This window comes from Anguilla anguilla, chromosome 14 (assembly GCF_013347855.1).
Source record: "Anguilla anguilla isolate fAngAng1 chromosome 14, fAngAng1.pri, whole genome shotgun sequence".
Classification (NCBI taxonomy): Eukaryota; Metazoa; Chordata; class Actinopteri; order Anguilliformes; family Anguillidae; genus Anguilla; species Anguilla anguilla.
In genome coordinates, this window is record NC_049214.1 from 38,054,064 (window position 1) to 38,074,669 (window position 20,606).

The 20,606-nt window shown below is 45.0% G+C and overlaps 1 protein-coding gene across 2 annotated transcripts in view; it reads left to right on the forward strand.

Moving 5' to 3' along the window:
• The first annotated feature begins 16,600 nt into the window (after positions 1–16,600).
• The window catches only part of brinp1 (bone morphogenetic protein/retinoic acid inducible neural-specific 1), a 111,993-nt gene continuing 107,987 nt past the window's right edge, over positions 16,601–20,606 (forward strand). The window contains exon 1 of one of the 2 annotated variants that reach the window (XM_035392432.1): positions 16,601–16,799. The gene's annotated coding sequence lies outside the window, so the exon portion shown is untranslated. Of the gene's footprint in view, positions 16,800–17,578; positions 18,078–20,606 lie in introns of those variants that run through there. The other variant, XM_035392431.1, reaches the window with a different exon arrangement.

A 20,606-nucleotide genomic window follows, 5' to 3' on the forward strand; every position in this document is an offset into this window, starting at 1 on the left:
AAAAAACGAGAGAACAACCTGACAGTGAGTGAGGTGCCGAAATATTTTGAAGAACCTACACCTGGGAATGAATTTTTGTTATCTGCAAATGGTGAAAGACAATTATTATGTATAAACAGTGGATTTCCTGTTGACCCTGTGCTCATCCAAATGCCAGAACAATGAGTCATGCAGAGAAGAACACGCTCAAAGCCAGATAAAACCTTTTCATAGTTATCAGAGGCGCAGCAAAACACTTCTTATCTGCAAACATAAGGAGTCGTTGCTTGCGACTTCGTAAGTACAGAAAGTAACAAGTCTGCCAGAGCAGACTTTTGTCCTGATTGACACTTATGAATAAAGAAGGCAGAGGAAATGACCTCATAGTGCCATATCAAATTGATCTAATGAAATGTAAACATATTCAGTTCCAGTGTATGTTCCATCGTCAGTAGTACCCCCCCACAGAAAACCAAGGGTGGAGGAAACACCAAAATAGTACTAAAGTTAAAACACTGATTCTCATGGAGAACAAAACCATTTTGAAAACGACTAAACCAAAAGCAATCGACAGGACAATAACAGTTTACTCTGAATGGGCCTATTAGCACTACACAGACATTGGGGTGTCACTTAGCATGTTATTGTAAAGTAGTTTGCTACAGCAGGGCGACATAACACATCTGTCTATTCACGGTTACAAACATAATCATTTTTCAAGGGCCAGTGTGGGTCTTATGAAGGGGTTTCATATCCCTTACAGTGGAGCGCTCGTCAAAAAGCATTACCAAAAATAGCACCGGTAACGTACTTTCATTCCCTCGTTTAGACACAATAATACTGTATTGCCCCACAATGCACTGCCGTAATGGACTTCCCCCAAGCCAATTTACTGCTTGTTATCCGTAATTTGCCACCGCAAGCGCATGAGCAGTCTCCCAGCAATCTGATCGACGTTTTAAATATGCGACCACAGACGCAGGCAGCCTGGCTAGGTCGCCGGGAGCGAAGCGGCTTCTCCGCTTGCGGTCAGGGTGCTCACGGCAACGGAGCACACTTCCCCGCTCGGCTCCGCCGCCCCTGAGGAGGTACAGATAGGCCATCCGGTCTGTTTGAGCGCTGACTGATGGTCCAGACCCCCGCGGTCAATAACATCTACGGTCCTGTTCAATAAGACGCATCAGCGCACAGCCGGCGAACAGACGCATCAGCGCACGGCCGGCGAACAGACGCATCAGCGCACAGCCGGCGAACGGCACAGCCGAAGCGGACGAGGTGCTCGGGGAACAAAAAACAAAAAAAACATTCGCTTCCGCTTTCGATCGCTCTCCGCGCGAAGACGAGCCGCCGCAGCAGCCGACCGCCCATCCGTCTCCCCGCGTTCCGCACGCCGCGCCTCTCGAACGGATCGCGCATACAGATTCTCGCGGGACTGAGATGACGGAGTTACCGGCCGCGGGCGAAAGGACGAGCGTACAACGAGCCCGCGCCGGCAACAGGACACGCCGCAGTCAGAGCGAATCAAAACGCTCTATCGATCGGGGCGATTGATTGGGTTACGGCCCGGATGGAACTTCAGCTTTTAATTACGGCCGGACCACACGACGGCGTCGTCTCTTTAAGGGGTTTTAAGCGATGTGATTACCGTCGGACGAGCAATTATCTTGTTAATGCCGGAAAGCTGATGCCAAAAAAGCAGCCAGCAAGCTCTGTCTGGCAGAACTGAGAGACAGAGAGAGAGAGAGAGAGAGAGAGAGAGAGAGAGAGAGAACGAGAGAGAGAGAGAGAGAGAGAGAGAGAGAGAGAGAGAGAGAGAGTGAGTGAGAGAGAGAGAGAGAGAGAGTATCGTCTTCAGCACACATCTTCATACCTGACCATTGCCTTGTCTCAGAGCAAAATCACAGTAACAATTAAATTTGTTTTTTGGCTGGACCGCAACAGCGGGGCCAGACCTACAAACGCAAATGTCTGTGACTGAGTGACTGAGTGAGTGATGAAGTTACACCATTGGTTGGCGGGATCACGTGTGTTAGGTCCAGCCATATACTAGGTTTTGACCGGGTCTTGTTCATCTGAACTCTATTGCAAAAAAGGTCACATCTTTAAAGCAATGTGGTTTGAGAATGCATACAACCATTTAGGATGTAAACTGATTCCATGTAAATTGCACAAGGTTTGTATGCACTGAAAAAATAATGTCTCCATTGCGTTCCATATTTACATTTCTTGCATTCAAAATAACTTTAAAAATAACAATAACAGCACTTTAAGTGGATTTCAAATGACACTGAACAACATGTTTTTTTTTTTTCCCTGTCACATTTAAATCACTAAAGGAACCTTGTCAAAGCAAAGAAATAAAACTCTGAGGGCACAAAATAATATCAAATTAATTGTCCAGTTGGGAAACTGAATAATTGTGCTTCTTCCTTCAAACAGATTTGTAATCGGGCTGTCACACTATGCATGGTACCTGGATAGGACCAATAGCCATGGATATAAATCTCACCCAGCAGCTAGCAAACAAAAAGCTGAAATCATCCAAACCAACAAGATGCGACACTGCAACTTTGCATCAAGTGGTCATACATATGTATATATATATATATATACATATATATGTATGTGTGTGTGTGATATTATAAGCTGTATTGCTATGTGCTCTCTCTCTCTCTCTCATACTTTTTTGGATGGAAGAGCTTCAGTTGCGTTCCCTCTGCAGACTTCAGATCCGCGCGAATACTGTTTACTCGTTTGTTGAAAGGAGGCAGACGGGTGTTTCGGTGTTACTGACGGGATCGCGGGTGGGAAGGCGAGTTTCCCCCGCGGTGTCTGGCGGTGCCGTCGAGCACCCGCGAGGGGGTCATTAGCATACCCCCCCGTCGGCTTCCAGAGCCCAGGGGCGTGCCGCAGCGCCCGGGGGGAAACCGGAAAATACAGATTTATGGGGGAAATATTTGATTTTAAGATAAACTGGAAGTACCGTACGGAGCGGGTTATGAGAAGTAAGACGCATGCATTAACCTGAGGTGCATTAATGATTTCTGTTATAAAAAAGGAATCTCTAACACAATTATACACAAGTACTTTTCATCGGCAGTTGGTGGCCTTAAATAACTACACTCTGAAAGCCAAACTTAAGGACAAATGTTAATTGAATCTAGACTACATACAAACAGTGTATGATAAACACACACACACACAAGCACACATACACAGAGACACACACACACACACGTACACATGCACACACAAACACGCACACATGTACACACAAACACACACACACACAAACACGCACACACACACACACACGTACACATGCACACACAAACACGCACACATGTACACATGCACACACACACACACACACACACGTACACATGCACACACAAACACGCACACATGTACACACGCACACACACACACACACACACACACACACAAAACGGTTCCTTGCATAAATATGGACCGGACCGCTGGCCATAAATCATTTATCCGTCCGGAGGAACCACGGTCGGGTGAACTGTGGAGGACCCAAACCTGTGACCCCCTACGCTCTCGCGCCCGGACCCCCCGCTCAACACTCATCCCACGCCTTCAATCAAACCCTCGCTATGGGGAGGATAATAAGGGCGCCGTGGGATGATTAGTTGTTTTTTTTTTTTTTGGGGGGGGGGTCTTTGTGGGTCTCAGAGCAGAGATTGGCTGTCATTATTAGCACGTATGTATTACATGCATGTACTACAGCACCCACCAAACACCAGTGCCAACAGGGGGCGCTGTCCCACTTACCTATGAGCGCCCTGCATGTATCACAGCACTCGCCACACACCTGTAATTCCGCACCTGACATTACTCACTGCACATACTCACGCTTCACACGCACCACAGGAAACACTAGAACACTGTCTGCAATTAAACTCAACAGTATAAACATGCAAGCACACATTTTTATAAGTACAATTAATCTAGAAAAAAAATCCTAAAATATATTGTTGAAATGAATGTGTGAAATATTTGAGTTGGATTTTTTTCTATTTTAAGGGTGGTCTCTGTTTGCTCTTACCTGACACACACACACACACACACACGCACAGGCACACACACACACACACACACTCACACACACAATGCACATGTGGACACAAACACATCAGAAGTACTTGCACACACACACAAACAGATGCACTCATAAAACGGCACACACACACACAACAGTGATAACAAGCGTCCTTCTCCACTGACTCAGTATTTGCAATGAAGACATAATTTTTCCATGGCACAGAAAGTCAAATTTATTAGTGCCTGTGTCAGTACGATACAGCGCTCGAGAAAATCGATCCCATCCAAAAATTTCACATCCAAAATATGACACGTTCATTTTTCTGTTTGTTACAGCGACTTAGTCTGGCTGCACACTTCCGCTGAGCTTCATGCTTGGAGTGTTCTGAAATGAGTTTATTTTCTTTCTTTTCTTTTTTTTTACTTTTAAAATTTGGAAAACCTCGCACTGGGGTAATTCTATCCCCTTGTAAACAAATCGATATAACCCATTTCCCTTTGGTCAATAGTTAATTAAAAGGTAGTTTTCATTAATATGACTGACTGAACTGAACGATATGCTGGGCAAATCTATTCACCTGCTTATTTTCATTTTCGAACACACAGATTGTAATTATACTGCCACTTGCCCAATGTTTCCATAAAGAAGAGAATAACTAAGGTGTGACTTGTACACATAAGTCTGCTTTAAGTGGCAGATAGCAGAGATACACAAGTATGCGTTTAATACTAATTAACATCGTTGCCACTGTGTGCCGTTATCTTAGCGTAGCGTAGTTTAGCATCCCTGGTTCGCCTTCTAAATCGTGGCTCCACACACAGTGGATCTCAGCCTCCATTTAAACCGAGAGAGAGAGAGAGAGAGAGAGGAGAACTCATTTTCTCTGGGAGAGAAGAACTCGTTTTCATTGTTTGTCGTGTCTGTCGTACAGTCGCTCGCCTTGGTTGGGTCTGTCTGCCACAAATTCACCTGCCTTTTTTTTGGGGGGGGGGGCAGAGTCACACCTGCCGATGGAGTCTGGAGACGAGTCGGCCATATTAGCCCCGTCTAACGGCAGAGTCGTTCCTCTCGAAGGCTGGGGGCGCGGAGTCGGTTTTGATTTTGGGGGCCCTGGGTTGAGTAAGCCGGGTGTAATGCGCCGAGCCTCTCTGCAGCTAAATCGATATGCGATTCGGGGGCGGTCAATGGGACCCGCGAAAACGGTTCAATTCCCAGGACGGAGCGAGAGAGGCTGGCGAGAAGGGCGTTCGAAAAGAGCCGTCTGTTATTCCGCTCCAGGGAACAGAAGTGTAAACAGAATTATCGGCACCATCGATACAGAGGACCCAAAAAACAAATAAATAACACAGGATGAGCTCTGCAAGTGGGGAATTCTATTTATTTCACATTAATAGAATTGTTCAGAGAAAACGCCGTTTTAACAAGCGAAAGTGTCACAATTATTGGCATCCTTAATAATCTGTGCAAAATGACGCTGCTGAGTCATCTTATATCGTGCTTTATGAGATAAAGAAAAAACAGGTGTGTCAATAATTGTGACAGCTATCTTTTTGAGAAAAAGGAAATTGATAACATTTTCCCCTGAACAATTGCATTAGCATGAACATACATTTGGGCTCGTTACCTTAGTTGTTTATTTTATATTTGTAACTTAACTTGTGCACACTGGCATATGTTAAGTTCTGCAACAAATTCAGGTTAACTGCCTTACAAACCTAATGATTAACGTTGTTTCCTGTTTGGGATTAAAACCTGCAACCTTATGGGTGTATAAAGCCTAGATGACCATTACTTCTGCTGACTTAATTTATGCTGAAATTCAGAATTATATTCTTCGGTCTTAACAGCAGTCCCAGATCCACATAGATGTGAATAGGGGTGGGGGGATGGGGGGGCAGACACAGATTTTTTTGGTGGGGTGGGGAAAGGTTACAGGCCTATTTTCTTTGGTTTTATCAGGGTCATTTGATTGAGTATGCTGTGGCCACAAAAGAGGCCAGATACTCCAATGGCTGATCTGCAGAAAATCTCTTTCAAAAGTAGCCTACTACCCTATGGGCTAAAATAAAATAAAAAAACAATCCTGTTGTATTGTATAATACGTTATGTAACTTTGAATGTTGAATACCTACACAATACTATTTTTAAATGGTATTATTTATATATTTCAGCTTGATGCAGGTCAACAGCAGGTCAAATGATTTTTGAGATGGAAAAACACATTTAAGCAGTCCCCACTTGAATCTGCTAGCGTTTCGGTGTACCCACCGCTCTTGTTATGTCGAAACAGGGTCTGGAATGCGTGTTGCAATAGGTGTGAGAGTCGAAATCTCACCACAAACATGATTCTGTACTCCGTGTCTGTACTTCCCGCTCGCGTCTGCTGTCTGTCCTGGCCCCTCGCTGGTGGAATGACCTCCCCGTGGCGGTCAGAACAGCAGAGAATCTGACTACCTTCAAACGTAGACTAAAGACTCATCTCTTCAGGCTGCACCTCTCCCCACCATCCTACTTGGCAGGATTGTTTGTTTGTTTGCTGAACAGGTTACTCTACAGGGTTGGAGTCCTGATCTATGTGGTCACTTCTGGCACTACGATCCTTACTTCACTCTAGTGTGTTTCTTTTGCACCTCTGCACCTTGAACTGATGCACTTGTTGTACGTCGCTCTGGATAAGAGCGTCTGCTAAATGCCTGTAATGTAATGTAATGTAATGTAATGTAATGATTCAATAAGGCTCCTTCCTTCTGTAGATTCACCTGGTCATTTCTTGTGAAAACAATTTGGGTAAGCCACCCAGGTTATATTAGATTGTGAATTGAGGTACTGAGTTATAACCCAGACTGCCTTGTGTCCTTAATTAGCCCAAAAGGAAAAAAGATAAGATTATGATAATTAACATCATATATATATATATATAGGCTAGCTACACAGTTGCTGAGTGAGGGCCATCAGTTAATAAATATTCCTAAGCTTCACTTATTTCTAGACTTCTGACTGTCTATGTCAATCCATAATGTGCAGTACGTCCTCAAATTGTTTTGAACATATCTAGCTGTACCTCTTATGGGACACTGTGTTGGCTTCCATTCAATATTCAGTTAGCATTCGTTCTTCATGTTGAGCTAAATAATAAACATGGAAAACATGAAAAATAACATTTGCAATTCAGTTTAAGGAAGACTGAGGATTGAAATGTCGACCGAATAAAGGAACCGGGTTCAAAACGAGGACGAGAATACAAAGGAAAAGAAAAAAAGAAAAACAAATAAGTGAGGACTCAGGTGCAACTTGTAAATGGTGTAAATTTGGCCCCAACGGCTTTGCGATAAACAAGCGTCCGTTTCACCTTCCTATCAGCCTTGATGCTGTAGGAAAAAGAAAAAAAAAACCTGCAAAAGAAGAAAACAAACTAAAATAAATGGGGCCTGCTTCCCAGTGCCATTTGCAAAATGCTAGTTTTTGCTGTTGAAGTACATGGTAGGGTAAAAAACCATCACACTCACGGTCCGCTTGCTTAAGGAAAGCGTCCTTATCCGTTTCCCGAAGCGCCATGCTAGCGCTTTCGGGGGCTCAATGCTTCACAGATTCTCCCAGCATGAAATAGATTTAAATCAGGTTAGCCACTGGGAGGGGGTGTGGGGGTGGAGCTGTGCCCCAAAACAACGATAATGTACAGATGATAAATAAATACGAGGAATACAGACTGCGGAAGTCTGAGGGATTAAGCAGCTTTCATTCTCTCCGTGTAAGATATCAGCGCCTGGGAAGATGATGAAATCTTTGCGAGGCTCCTTACACAAGTGTTAGAGCAGCCTGTTTTGCTCTGCTTTGTTTTCTTTTTTTTGAAAAAAAATACAAATAAAAACGCGACTGGGACTACTTTGTGCACCGTCGGATCCAGGACGCTTTCTCGTGCCGACTAGTGAAAAACGAGGATGCCGGGGATTCTCGAAAACCATCGCTGCCCCCCCCGCCGCCGCCTGGCACCTGCTGACTTCTCACAGAGCGTCTGGTCCACAGATCAGAAACCGAAGCTGCAGGACATGGAGGTGATCTCTTGTTCCTGACTCTACGCATCTGACTTGGAGCTTCCCTTGTTTGTCTAGTAAAGAGCAACTCTGGGTTTCTCTTAGCATTAGCAGAAGTCACGCCATTCTCTCTGATAGCCAAGCGCACATACAGAAGGGGTTTTCTCAAAGCGGAACAAGGGCACATCACCTTCAGGCAGACATTGATGTGTCAGTGACTACTGTCTGCAGAAGACATCAGAAACAGAACTACAGAGGCCACACTGCAAGATACAAACCAAGTAGTAAGACACAAAAAAGGGATGGCCGGGTTACTGTTTGCTAAGAAGTACCTAAAGAGCCTGCAGAGTTCTGTAAACAAAATCTTGTGGACAGATGAGTCCAAAATTCACTTGTATCTGTGTGATGGCAAGAGGAAAGTATGGAGGCCAAAAGCAACTGCCCAAGATCCAAAATACCCCCACCTCATCTGTGAAATATCCCAGATATTATGGTGCCCTGAACTGGGGGAGCTATGTATTAACAGCTCCGTAATTTCTACATGGTGAAACCAAGATGTATAAAAATACACTTTAATAAAAGCTGAGAACTTGCACTTTAACCACATGTGATTTGTTTGATTAAAAATCTAGTGCAGAGCCAAATCAAGAAAAAAATGCCTTTGTTCCAAACATTGTGGAGCTCACGATGTATAAAATGTAAGCATATATCAATCTTATCTCATTACTCTGGGGTAAGGAGGAATGGAAAGCTTGAACAGAAGATTCTCCAACCATAAACTAGATATAACTAGATGTACACACGCACACACCGACACACACGAACACACAAACACACACACGCACACACATACACACACACTCACACACACACGCACACACATACACACACACATGCTGTACACACACTCACACACACACACAGAAACACACACGCATGCACACACACATACACACCGACACACACTCATACACGCACACACACCGACACACACGAACACACACACGCACACACATACACAGAAACACACACGCTCACACATGCGCACACATGCACACACACACACACACACACACACACACACAAAACCCTGGTGGGATGGTGTGAGATGCAACCTCCAGGCAGCGTGATGGAGAAGGAAACGAAAACAAAAATAAAGCTTCTTGGGTTGAGACGTGTCGTGCAGTCTGTAGGTTACCCGACTCTCGCCATATGCAAGCTCCCCCCCGCGCCATAGCACCTCCTGAGCTGTGATACCTTGTCTATCTGTCACCTTCCCTGCTTGCTACCTGTCTGACTAAAGCAAAAAACACAAAAGGAGGCAGGGAATGTGCTCTCCTTCAAAGATAATCATTATGACGACAATGAAGTTGGCGGTCACAATGATCCCAAGGCTGTTTTTCCCCTCCTTTAGGTTCTAGAACAGACGGAGCATGCTGGAACAAGACCACACAGAAAATATAACGCCTAGTCCTAGCAGCCGTCTTAGTGAACTTCCTGGGTTTGAGGAGGGGAGCGATGCGTGGAAACCGTTGCCATGGAACTCTCTCCCCAAATGAACAGCGGTCGGTAGCTTTTGGAGCGACTCTTTTGAGTGACACAGGCTCTGTGCTGATCTGTCTTTGTTCTTGCATTGGTTTTGTGTTTTACACATTTGTTCTACCCCTACCAGGGCAGCTGGGTGGCTTATCCAGTTAAGATTGGATCCTGGTGTGTGGATGAGCCCTCTGGATCCAGTCCGGGCCTTGAGAGTGGCAGCCCTGTTGGATCCAGTCCGGGCCTTGAGAGTGGCAGCCCTGTTGGATCCAGTCCGGGCCTTGAGAGTGGCAGCCCTATGGATCCAGTCCAGGCTTTGAGAGTGGCAGCCCTATGGATCCAGTCCAGGCTTTGAGAGTGGCAGCCCTATGGATCCAGTCCAGGCCTTGAGAGTGGCAGCCCTATGGATCCAGTCCAGGCCTTGCCAGTGGCAGCCCTATGGATCCAGTCCAGGCCTTGCCAGTGGCAGCCCTATGGATCCAGTCCAGGCTTTGAGAGTGGCAGCCCTATGGATCCAGTCCAGGCCTTGAGAGTGGCAGCCCTATGGATCCAGTCCAGGCCTTGAGAGTGGCAGCCCTATGGATCCAGTCCAGGCTTTGAGAGTGGCAGCCCTATGGATCCAGTCCAGGCCTTGAGAGTGGCAGCCCTATGGATCCAGTCCAGGCCTTCAGAGTGGCAGCCCTATGGATCCAGTCCGGGCCTTGCCAGTCGCAGCCCTATGGATCCAGTCCAGGCCTTGAGAGTGGCAGCCCTATGGATCCAGTCCGGGCCTTGAGAGTGGCAGCCCTATGGATCCAGTCCGGGCCTTGCCAGTCGCAGCCCTATGGATCCAGTCCGGGCCTTGCCAGTGGCAGCTCCACAGGTCAAAGTGCATTTGGCAATAGTGTTTCCCTGGGATGATACGGTTCAGCTGATTGGTCAGTTCATTTCACTATGGTTTTAAGGCTGTCATTGGTTACATTTCACTATGGCTTTTAAGCCTGACATTGGTTACATTTCACTATGGATTTTAGCCTGTCATTGGTTACATTTCACTATGGATTTTAGCCTGTCATTGTTTACATTTCACTATGGATTTTAAGGCTGTCAATGGTTACATTATGCTCTGTTTTTTAGCTTGTCATTGGTTACATTTTTCTCTGATTTTTAGCCCATCAGTGGTTACATTTTTCTCTGGTTTTCGCATACCTTCTGAGTACAGCGAGCTTTGCCCATAAAAAAAAAAACTGCAAATAAATAACTGAGAAAGACTTGAGGCCAGCTTCGCGCTGCCTTGTGGAAGGCGTTGAAGTGCTTTTCCCGGTAACGACGTGAACCAAACGAAAGAGCCGGATCTCCTTAAGCCTGAAGTGAGTCATTGACAGAGCAATTATACTCAAACGTTCAGTCACCTGTACTGTATAATCATATCAACTACGCATCAAACGCGCGTTTTCCCATGATTCCGTACTCGTCGCCATTTAGCGGCTAAATACGGGCGACGGGAACCGGCTTCTCCGACTCGGAGGCGCGGAGGCAAATTAAACTCAATTAACCCCGCCAGACGGCCGAGAACGGAGAACGGGGTTCCGCCATCGCCGAGGAGACGTCCGCACCAATCACGTCTGAGCGGCAGCGGGTCCGTCCTCGCGCTCGACCGGTTCGGCGCCGCGTAAGGACGCCGGCCGTCTCCGGCGAGCTTCGACCGCAGCGTCACAGCCGTGTCACTGCATTACATCACCGTGGCAGCGCCCGGTTTGTGGGAGAGGTTCGGAGGAGCCTGAGGACCACGCCTACTGGTTAAGTAGGCACACGCCCCTGGAGTGCGTCCGTAATTAATCCAGGTATTCAAAGTGCGCTTTCTTCTCCAGTAGGGGTCTGTGACCGAGGGAAACGCAAACCGCGAGAGAGGAACGTACCAGCACGGGAAAAGGCGGGAAAGTGTTGTGTAGTTTCGTTATTTGGTCTTTGTTGCTTTTAGTTTGTTGTGTTGCTTTATTATTTTCACCCCAGTCCTGTGAGGGTGAAGGGCGAAGCTGTTCTGTTTGTTCTGTAGTGACTGGATTCTCTCTCTCCGAAGTGCGTAGTTAAGACCGGAATATTTGCGGTTCCTCGTATCTCGTCCGCCCCGTTGTCTTCCGTTGAGCATCGGTCCCGCTTTCGCCACGCGCGTTCCAGACGCGAATCAACGTCTTCCCCGACGCAAAAAAAAAGAGAAAAGCTTTTGGAGTTCAAGTTCCGGGGGGAAAAGGCAAAGCACCGAGACCTCGGGACCAGTCGTCGCGGCGTCCCGTGCCGGAGGAACACCGGCGGTGCGCGGCTCGTCGAGACAAAGCGCTTTGGCGAATCTCCACCCGGTTCTCTGGGCTCCAGGAAACTCCATATATGGGCAATAAAGCCTAAAATGTGAAGAGGGAAAAAAATGTAAGCCATTACTTTTGTCGCTTCTTAGCTTCTTATAAGCGGTTCAGACGCCTTCGGTTTCCATCGCGGTCGAGCATTATAAGGAAACATAAGGAATATAACAAATCTTTTTATGGCACGTTGTCGTATTCAGATATGAAATGCACAAGTAAATACATCGGTTCATTCTACAGGCTAGGCCCAGTCTTTTAGCCCTTTCCTGGATGAGCAGAGGGAGTAAATCAGAGATGATTAATAATATCTAACATACGATTGCATATCTAAGCAGTACCAGCACCGACCGATGACCAAACAGGAAACACAACAAAATGTAGCATCTTCTTCGTTATTGTGTTATTACTTATGGAGTAGCTGGTAATCAACTAATGAGCTAACTGAAAACAAAAACTAGCCATTGTGGAAGAGAGCAGGGACTGAGTAAGCCATGACACCATTATCTTAGTCTCCATTTTTTGAATTGCCGTCCGGGCATTCCATAATAATGAAGAAGCTAATTATCGCTCTGGCTTCCCCACAACAGACGCAGCTTGAACTCAGGACAGGCACGCCACATGATCTCGCAGTCGCGATCTTTACACACAGTAGAGGCTCCGCTTTCCTCCAGATATTTTAAGCATCAAACCCGCGTCTGAGCGAGAGCCTACTTTCATTCTGAGATTCTGAGTACACGCATGCCGAAGCCATGAGGTTCGGGACTGCAGGCGAGAGCTCTCCAAGGAGGTCACGGGGTAAGGGGGGGGGGGGGGGGGGGGGGGGGGGGGGGGGGGGGGGGGGGGGGGGGGGGGGGCTTACTCAAGCACCCATGCACCCAACAAGGTGGGTGGACACTCGCCACCCCCCCCCCCACCCCCCCCTTTCTATGACTAATTAGAGCAACATTGGAGAGAGAATGGTTCATTAACAAAACCACAATGATTTTACTGGGGGGGGGGGGGGGGGGGGGGGAGGGGGGCTGCAAACGAACAATGGCTCTGCTTCAGGGAAGGGGGGTGCAGACAGATTTGAGTGCAGGATGAAAATGTTGAAGTTCAAACTCAATTGGTGCCATCAGCTTTTGTGAAAACAAATAAAAGAATAAAAAAATAGCAAAACAGACGCACTGAGAGTGGGCTGTGAGAGAACTTGCCCATGGACCCCAGGGCTTTCACTTCGCTTCAGAGAGCCACACTAGAGATCTGATTGGTGAACAGAGAGATAGACAGAGCCACACAAGAGGTCTGATTGGTCAGTGCACAGTGCCATGAGAGATCTGACTGGTGAACAGTGAGACAGAGAGAGAGAGAGAGAGAGAGAGAGAGAGAGAGAGAGACAGAGAGAGAGAGAGAGAGAGATCTGCACAGAGACACCGCCACACAAGAGATCTGATTGGTAAACAGTGAGAGACACACACATTTGACATTTGATTGGTGAACAGAGAGAGAGAGACATAGCCACACGAGGGATCTGACTGGTAAACGAACCCAGAGACAGAGCCACACCAGTGATCTGATTGGTGAACAGAGAGGTAGATTGAGCCACACAAGGGATCTGATTGGTGAATGGCTAATGACCGCAAAAGGCCAGTGCTGCAGGTCACATTTCAGGAGAACAGGAATCTACAGGCATCATTGAAATTCTGACCAGAAAACCTCTAGCTCTCTAGCTACACACAAAAAAAGATTATAAACAAGACAAAGCATCTGAATCACTGCATTGCGAGTAACAGCAATGATTTACAGTAGCTGTAATGGCATATGCTTATTTTTTTTATGGATTTTGCTGGAATATCCTCATTTTTCCTATTCTTATTTTTTGGCAAGGGGTGCGAAAAAAAAAAAACAGCACATAATACAGCTCCTGCCATGAGCGGGTTAGATTTTTAGAAATATGTCCTTGTTCAAAACAAAAATAGCTACTGCAAACAACGTGTTTTGTGTGCAAAGAAGACGGAGGGCTGGAAGAAAAGATCCGGCTCATTAAGCAAAATAATGCGATATTCAAAACACTCAAAACAAAACCGGGAATAAGGAAACGTTTACTTATTAACGATGCATCAACAATGCATCACAGTGTGAATAAAACAGTGCGCGGGCTGCACAGAGCGCACACACGCTCATCAACATGGCAACGCTTCTCGTGACATCATAAGTAACCGTTACCATAGCCTACTGTAGATAACGCGGACAGGCCAGTATTAGTGAGCTAACCAAAAATAAGCACTTACGATGTTACATTCTCCAGACAAGCTTACAGTAGCCTGTATGGGCGGAACGGCCTTTCTCATCACCGAAGATTTTTCATGTTCTTATGATCGTATGATCCAGTTTACCAGGTGGGAATTACATCAGATCATCTCACATTCAGTCGCAGCAGAGCAATCCATAGAAGTTCCCTTAAATACACTGCCTGTTATGTGAATGTGTTGCTATTATATTACTTTTTAATAATAATAATAATAATAATAATAATAATAATAATAATAATAATCTTGTCGTTGTTGTTGTTCTTTACTTATTTTTCTTATTATGATATGCACCCACCTACATTCCAGATATTTAGAGCCAAACACTCACCACACGTAGTTTTTTTTTACATACAATACAGGCTACATTTATTCAAACATTCGGAAACACCTCTATAACAACATACTGCGCCAATGTAAGACCAGAGGCCGTGCACCTTGTTAAAGGCATTCAGGTCTATCCATCTGATTCCAGTTAACATCAGGAGAACACCGTTTTACCCCTTCGTTTTTATGTCCATTCATATAAACCTATCCCTTAAACGCTCGCTGAATTATTGCAGTTAACTGACGGGGAACGCCAGTATTTGGCTCACGCATAGCCTACACTTGTGTAACACACAGTAGCCTACGTTTAATTGCCGTTGTTCGCCCGTGAACATGCGCTTTTCCGACGGTAGCACCTTCAAATAAAATGTTTTTAAAAAATGTCACTATGTATTGCTACCTGCTCCACTTATCACCAACTGCAGACACACAGTAGGTGCAGAACCACTCTAGGTATCCAACACCCTCCAATTAACACCTTCTGCTGAAATTTATTTTCTTTTTTTACGGTTGATCTGTTATCGTGTTTTTCTGTCATCTCCTTTTCACTTTTAATTACACCATTAAATTTCACCACTGAGTTTAAATAAGTAAATAAATAAATAAATAAATATACCACCGCATTGTTTGTGAAGCAAACAGCATCACTCGGTGTCACCATCCTGTGCTAATTATATTTTCGAAGTTGAATTTTATCCTCTGCAACGGCCTTTTGAGGAGAACGTGGTACTGCTCGAGGTGACGGAGGGGCGGGGAGGGGAGGGGAGGGGAGGGGGTGGTCTGTGAAGGTAACGCGACTTCGGCGGCGGAAGCTGTTTAATTACCAGAGTCGCTGAAAGACCAGGCTGCTGACATCTGCGTGTCTTATGTGCTCATTCCAGCGAACATGTTTCACCTCCTCTGTCATGAAAAAATAAAAAAATAAAAAATCATTTTGCGCGCGTAATAACGGACTCCCTCACCGCGTGTTTGGACACCTGTCCACACATTCGCAGCTCGGTGATGGTAATTACGCGAAGCCGAGGTTGATGGCAGACAGTGCGAACTTGAAATAGCCGAGGGAAGTGAGGCATCGCTGGTCTGTTTCTCTGTGCTCAAACGGCACAGCCATTAGTGGCTTGTCAGCTAATTGCTTCCTTCAAACACTTCCGCAGCACAGACGCAGTACTGTATGTCAAACCATTCACGTCTGCGTCAGCCAGTAAATTAGCGTTTGAGCCCCAAGGAAACTACTGCTCAATATACACAAACCGTATAATGTCCAGTGTTAATTCAACTGTGACAATGTTAAATTAACAATTAACACTGTTAGAGTTGAATTAACATTTTAAGGTGTACCATTTTTTCCTGGAAGAGGATTCAAAAACAAAGACTCTGGTCTCGCTCCGTCAATATACATGGGTTAAAGGCTTAGAACAAGGAACAAGGAAACTAGAGGGCTGTCCACGATCTGCTCAGGACCTTGGACAGCATCATCCCAGTGGCCTTTCCCCCCCTTACATTTACCTCCAAACAGCCCCGCCCCCCCCCCAATAACCACCCTTTTATAGCCTTACCGAGCAGCAATCCTAATTTAGCAGCTATTTAAAATAAAAGTATTAGGTTAGATCTTTTCGGCAGGACATATCAACAAGCTTGGGATGGAGTTGTAAATCAAGTGCACTATATTATATTAGGGTCGTACAGATGACACGAATTAAGAGAGTATACACTCACCGGCTTTATTAGGCACACCTGTTCAACTGCTCGTTAACGCAAATATCTAATCAGCCAATCACGTGGCAGCAACTCAATGCATTTAGTCATGTAGACATGGTCAAAACGATTTGCTGAAGTTCAAACCAAGCATCAGAATGGGGAAGAAAGGTGATTTAAGTGACTTTGAACGTGGCATGGTTCTTGGTGCCAGACGGGCTGGTTTGAGTATTTCAGAAACTGCTGATCTACTGGGATTTTCACGCACAACGGTTTACAGAGAATGGTCCAAAAAGAGAAAATATCCAGTGAGCGGGAGTGTTCTGGGCGAAAATGCCTTGTTGATGGCAGAGGTCAGAGGAGAATGGCCACACTGGTTCGAGTTTATAGAAAGGCAACAGCAACTCAAATAACCACTCGTTACAACCGAGGTATGCAGAAGAGCATCTCTGAACGCACGACACCTCGAACCTTTAATCAGATGGGCTACAGCAGCAGAAGACAACCCGGTACTACTAAGGTGTACCTAATAAAGTGACCGGTGAGTGTATATTTAACATTATACATTTAATTATAAATTATACATTTTAATCCTATATTTAACATTATAAACGATTATTGACCTAAAAAAATATCTCTGTATATCTAGGCTGTTATCTTCTGCTTTGTATTTTGTGCGTGAGTAAGTATGTGTGTGGATTTCGAAAAAAAGTTTTAAGTAAAACAATCGCTTAATAATCCAATTCAATCTTGCCTGATTAAGTTAAATAGGGCCTACATTGAACATTACTTTGTCATTTAAATCCTTCGTACGCACCGGTCCCTAAAATAAATACCAAAAACTACAATTAATCATAAAATGTATGCTTTCCATCGTCGCAATGCATAGACTTTATTGCTAACTGTTCCATGTTGTATTTACGGCCACTAAATTGTAGGCTATAGCGGCGTTCGGCGACCCGGTGTGCTGCTCCGTTTCCTGAGACGGCCGAAAACACTCGGTGTTTCGCGCCTTTGAGTGGGTTAAAATCGACAGAGTATACCGTCATGTTTCCTCGGGGTTATTCGTCCTTATCGTCTAGTGGAACAGTACTAAGCCATGATCGAACTAATCTTGTTTTGATCCATGGGCTATAAAACCTGCCTTTGCGGTCGGTTTTACTGCGTGCTTTTCCTGGCAGCGTCATGCTTAACTCGCATTGCATCCGGGGCTATAGACATATGCAGTCGCGGTCGATTGAAATAAACCTCGACGCGACTCGATCGCCCCTGTCCTTGCGTTCTTGTTGCCTGTACACTTTAAAAGGTCCAGTCCCTCCCCTTGACTGTCTAGCAGTGCCGTTCTCTACAATACAAAACTGTTATCTCAGTACCTCCCTCTGGTTTTCTCCCGTTTGCGCGTGCTCTCCAGTCAGTTTGCCTCAGTGTACCTTCACTGACATCCAGCGCGCGCGCTTCTCCACCTGATCACTCTCGCAGTCGCAACGCTGCCTTCGTCGCCCGCTCGCTCTTTCTCTACTGATCACGTCAGATCACGTCGGATTTTTATTCCTCCGATTCGCCGACCCCTCCATCCCACACACGCTCTCTGGTCGCCTGCGTCTTTCCCCTGTACACTCATGATCATAACCTGGCCGAACCGAAGGATTTCTCTCTCTCGAGCATGAGAAGGACTGCCAACTCATCCGCAATCCAGCATCAGAGATTGGGCTACCAGCATGAACACTGGATACGTACGCTCAAACAGCAGAAGTTTTTCGCCAACAGAATAAAACACGGGGGACTTCAAATTCCAGCCGTAGGGGAGAATCAGTTTTAGGTAAGATCACAATATATGCAAAATTCTGATGTGGTTCGGTGTTTTCTGTGATAGAAATATTCAAAAGAGGCATGCGATTTTTAAAGCCGCTTTCTGTTAGATCCGGACTTGGAGATTTTGTGCAGTTTCGAGAAATTGTGATGTCTTTTAAAACGCGAGGTGGTAGACGCATAATCTCCGATCTTGTTTAATTTTATTTCTCGCTTTTTGACCATGATCGTTTTTTTTTTTTTTTTTTACAGTTGCAGTTCTCTGCCGAATCCATCTGCAGATTTTTGCATGCGGAAGCTAGGTCACTGTCCTTTCAGTTAGTTTCACACTAGATAAATCTTAGTGCCGACTTTGATTTGCATTCGATTTTATAACATATTATTAAATTTGAATGTTATTATTAGCTATGGTTGAATAACCTTAGAGTAGATGTGTTTCAAATGGACCGGTTGGATCAACGAACAATGTAAGCAAAAGCTACCGAGCGACGGATAGGGAGAGTGGGAGGTCGGAATCTGTTTTCTGTCCACGCGCCGCTTCTTTTTCACTGACCACAAAGGCATACCATCCCTCGGCGTTTAGAAAATTGCCCCATAATGGTCTAAGCAGCCTCATAAAGTTTGGCTTCAATTTGGGTTACGAAGGAATCTGCATACAGGACGCTAGGACCATAGGTTACAATTTTATTCTACTTTGGCCGGAACGGGTAGGCTCTCGTTTATTATTTCAATTGGTAGGACTGTGCACTCCGATTGCCCCTTTCAAGCGTCAAGTGTCGCCTGAAGGGGCAAATCCCACGTTCGCGTTTTCTTCGGATATTGCTCTGTTATACACTACATAAGCAATACCGAGAGCGTGATGCTGCAAGACTTAGCACGCGACGCAGGTCACATTTTGCACCAGGCTCATTGGCTCGTAATGCACGAGCTCTGTCAGTTCTGACTGTGAACGTGTGTAGTCCTGGTTCATTATCATATGGAATGAAGCATAGACTTCAGAAAACAATTCATGCCGCATAGTAATTCATAATAACAATTATGCTTCGTTTTCAGGGAATTAATTGTGTACGTGGATAGCGCCAATCAAAGAATGAAACCTTTTTATAAGACGTGTGCAGTATTGAAAGATCCTACATGCTGTTTTTCGTTTGTTTTCGAATTTCTGATTCTAAGGTAATGTCAATGTGCTTTCATTCGCAAAGCACAGTTGACAAAAATATGTGAGAATACACTAATACTCTGGCAAATCCCGTGCATCCCGCCGTCCATTGTAGTGCTTAACGTTCTCCAACACTCTGCCGTTTCCGACATTTTGTGCTACTCGTGTCATGGGAGAAATAAGTTGATGTATCACTGTGATTTATCATTTGAACTCCGGGCGCACATTTGAGGGTTCTCCATTGTATTGGAGCTGTTGGGCTGTTGTATTTCTTATTGCCACCTGCAGGGGGAGCTCGCGCACTTTTTGCGTCCATTGTCACGTTTCACTTTAACGACGAGTTAATTGAAAGTGTTGTTGATACTTGGGAAATAAGATAGAAGATATCAATCTTGACTGGTGCAAGTGTAATCAAATTATACAAACAGGGAGCCGGTATTTATGTATGGCATTGGCAATGAGTGTAACCTTAATCCCAGAATGTACGAAACCTCACTGAGGTGAAATATCAATTTAACAGATAAATATTATTAGTTACTGTGATTCATTGTTTCTTTCATCTGTATACCCTCTAAAATAGGGCTGCTTTAGTATTTTTCCAGTTTCACAGACAAATACACTGTTGGAGACAAACTAATATTTGCCAGGTCTGATATTTAGATTCAATAAGACAATAGATATTCACAGACTGATCTGTAATGTAGAAAAGTTGTTTGTAATGCAAATTTAAGTCCCAGAATCTAATACTCAACCAAATTGAGATAGATGTAATGATTATGCGTTGTTTTCAGAGTTTTTTTTCCTGAAAAGTCAAGGTTTGGACTCTTCTTCGAATGTATTTCACATCATAAATTCCATAGTAGAAAACAATAGTGTATGATACAGCAGTGGCATAAACAGCTAGATAACAGTGAGGACAGAGGAAGAACACTGGCAATGCTGAAGTGGATTTGGTGTTAGTTATACTGTTGTCTGGTTTTGATGTCCGATACAAGGTTGAGACTGGCTCAGAAACATGTCAACATCAAAATGTACTTTTCTCAGATGTCTCCTCTGTCTCGACCATCTTTTGGATGGGACCCGAACCTGAGGTTCTGACTCACCGCGGTCATTAAAGATCCCATAGAATTGTTTTTTAAAGAGAAGGGGTGTTAACCCCAGTGCCCTACCCACTCAACATCTGGCTCTAATCACCCTAATCCCTAGATCCTATTGGCTAAAGAATCCACTGCACTTGCACCTATTTTTATTCCCCAGGTCATCACTGAAAAAGAGACAAAATCTCACTGAAAAAATGATGTAATCCCACTGAAAAAGTGACATAATCCCACTGAAAAAGTGACATAATCCCACTGCAAAAGTGACAATCCCACTGCAAAA